Below are 3331 nucleotides of genomic sequence, written 5' to 3'. Positions count from 1 at the left end.
CTTCTACCAGCCCAGTACCTTCCGCTAATATCCATGTGGCATGGATTCCACCCTTTTCTCCACCATCCAGAGCCTTCTGTGTCAGCCACTCAGGTTCCAGCATGCCCTGCATCAGGGACACTAGGGAATGGGTGACGTTGACCTTTCCCAGGTCTCAGGTTCTCAGAGGCAATGATGTCACATCCTCTTTGAGAATGAAGGGCCACCAGCACCCCCAAAACACTGGGTAGCTGTGTCTCTGACAAAACATTAGGCCTCCTTTAGCACGGTTTTCTATCTGTAACATGAGGATGATCATTTCTGTTACATTTTCTTCAGGGCTGTTATCAGGGTCAATGTGACAACATGTGTAAAGTGTTTTGTGAGCCTTGAGATACTACAAGAATGCCAACTATCCCTACTCTTATGAGTTAACCAGAGGGCTGCGCTGGTGTACTTGTCTTGAGCTCATGTTTTCTCAATGCCACTTGCTGATGTAGGACACATGTCTAAATGTTCGTGGTAATTGGTCTTTGATTGGAGTCTCAGAAACAAGTTAAAGTGACAAGTTTTATTCCATTGATGAATTAATTAATGAATGAGATCAAGACTTTGTAATGCTATTTGAAGTAGGCCCTGTGATACAGGCTATGGGTGGGGGCATTTCCACTCCAAGTGCAGCCAGAGACTGAGAAAGATGGAGGGAGCTTCCAATTCCTGTCCTTAGTTACCACACCAGAAGAGTCATTAGGGTTGACCTGGTGAGCTCAGCTCCCATAAGCAGGGAAGGAGCTGAGGCAGAATCATAGGAGCTACTCAGTCAGCCAAGGGGCAGTTCATAGTCCTGTCAATCACAAGGCAATGTTCTTTTCTGCCTGGGAGTGTCTGTCCCTGCCTGGTTTTTCCTTGGTGGCTCTTAGGTAGATGAAGCTGCTACCTGTAAAGGAACAAAGACTCCAGCTTGGGCCTGTTCTTTCCATTCAAAGTCTTGCCAGGATTTTTCTCCTTAAAAAAATCAGCCTGGAATTCCATATGGCCCCCAGGCCCTCACGTCCTTCCTTAGTCGGGATGGGCATTGGTAGGAGCTTACTTCCTTTCTTGTAAGAAGAAAAGACATCTCAATTTCTGTCTTAGGGAACGTAGGCCATCAGAGTTGGGTGGGACAGGGTAAATCTTCATTTTACTAGTGAGCAAAGGGTTAGAAGTCCTAAAGATGGGTATGGCACATGACCAGGGTCCCATAGCTACTAAGAATCAGAACTAGAGAGTGCGTTTCATTCGCCTAGATGCTATGCCCAAGTACAATTCCAGCAAAGCATTTCCTAAAATAAAGACGAAAATGGAAGGCTTTGTGATATGAGAGAGAGGCACGCAAAATGGGGCCCTGGGAGTGGGTGGAGTTTTAAAGGCAGTGATTTCAGATAAAAATATAACATAGACTCCCAATTCCGGAAACTTCTCAGAGTCATGACATTGGGAAGAAATAACTCAAAACAGCGCTGAGTGCTGGCAGAGCTTCCAGGAAACGAGGCGTCTGTGATGTTACCGTCTGTGGTCTTGCAGCTTGGGGCCAACTCTGTGAAGAGCAGTCAGGTGCAAGAGAAGAAAATGAAACTGCTCACACCCTCTGGCCCACAGTCAGTCAGTCAGTCAATCAACAAACACTTACGATGTGTCTGTTGTGTGCCAGACTCTGTGCTAAGAGCCGGATATGCAATGATAAAGGGGGAAGCTCCTCTTGCTCGGGAAGTTTACATGTTAAGGGAGCTTACATTCTAATGAAGGACGTGGCAAGTAGGTGTTACACTCACACATGTGTGTGTCTCCTTGTATATACATACGTGTGTGTACATGCCACTTAAATGTGAAGTGAATAAAGACAAATATGTGCAAAATAGTTAAATACAAGTAATTTAGGAGAGAGGGTTCTAGCATGTGGGAGATCAGGAAGAGCTGAGCTGCAGCTCTGAGGAAAAGGAGGACTATGAGAGGTCAGGGGAAGATAGGTGAGGGGGAACATGCCAGTGGAAAGGCTCAGAGGTGGGAGCTGGAGGGGTCTGCATAAGGAACATTGAGAACCTGGATCCATGTGGGATGGCAGAGTGAAGGAGGCAGTCCTACCCACTGAGGCAGTAAGGATAGTGCAGTCTAAGTGGTAGAGATCTTTAAAATCTTATCATAGGAGTTCACATGTGATCCTACAGGCAAGAAACCAGACATGGAAACCAGAGCCAGCCAACCTTTGAGATGTAACAGGAATCAGAGATTAGTAGGGCATTGAGATATAGAGGAAATGGGTGGTGTGTAGGACTGGACTGAAGGCAGGGAGACCTGAGTTCAAATCTTCCCTCTGACACAACCAAACCATACGACCCTAATGCTTAGTGTGTGTTATATCTGGAAATCTCAGTTTTTTTCATTTGTGATATGGAGTTAATATTACCCATAGAATCTTTTATTCCCTTCACCTCCCCTCTTCCTATTGGGTAAGATATATTTCTATAGACAACTGAGTGTGTGTATGTGTGTGTGCATGTGTATACACATATACATCTATTTCCCTCTTTAAGCCAATTCTGATGAGAGTGAAGTTCAAGTATTCTCTGCCACCCCACAATTTCCCCTCTACTCTAAAAGTTCTTTTTTAACACACCTCTTTCAAATGAGAAAACTTCCTCATTCTTCTTCTCCATTCCCTCTTCTCCTAGCGCATCCTCTTTCTCACCCGCACATTTTTTTAAAGATCATTCCAGAATGATCAACTCATACCCATGCCCTCTGTCTATGGAAACTCTTTTTAACTGTCCTAATAATGATAAATTTCTTAGGAGTTACATCTTTCCATATAGAAATGTAAAAAATTAACTCGAGTCCCTTATGATTACTCTTTCATGTTTACCTTTTTTATGCTTCTTTTGAGTTTTGTGTTTGAATGTCAAACTTTCTATTCAGTTGTGATTTTTTTCACTAGGAATGCTTAGAAGGCTTCTATTTCATTAAATATCCATTTCTCCCTCAAGGATTATACTAACTTTTTCTAGGTAGGTTTTCTTGGTTGTAATACTAGCTTCTTTGCCTTCTGCCATATCATATTCTAAGCCTTCCACACCTTTACCATGGAAGCTACCAAATTTTGTGTGATACTGACTGTGACCCCCTGATACTTGAATTGTTTTTTTTCTGGCTGCTTGTAAAATTTTCTCCTTTACCTGAGAGCCCTACAAGTTGGCAATCTTGTGAGTTTTCATTTTGGTATCATTCAGAAGGTGATTGGTGGAATCTTTCCATTCTATTTTACCCTCTGGATCTAAGATAGTGGAGAAGTTATCCTTGATCATTTATTGAAATATGA

The sequence above is a fragment of the Petaurus breviceps genome, unplaced genomic scaffold (genome assembly GCF_028583685.1).
Source record: "Petaurus breviceps papuanus isolate PSGF00001 unplaced genomic scaffold, PetGlider_PUasm1.0 380, whole genome shotgun sequence".
NCBI lineage: Eukaryota > Metazoa > Chordata > Mammalia > Diprotodontia > Petauridae > Petaurus > Petaurus breviceps.
The sequence above is the reverse complement of the archived record's forward strand: the minus strand, read 5'-3'. Positions refer to the sequence as shown.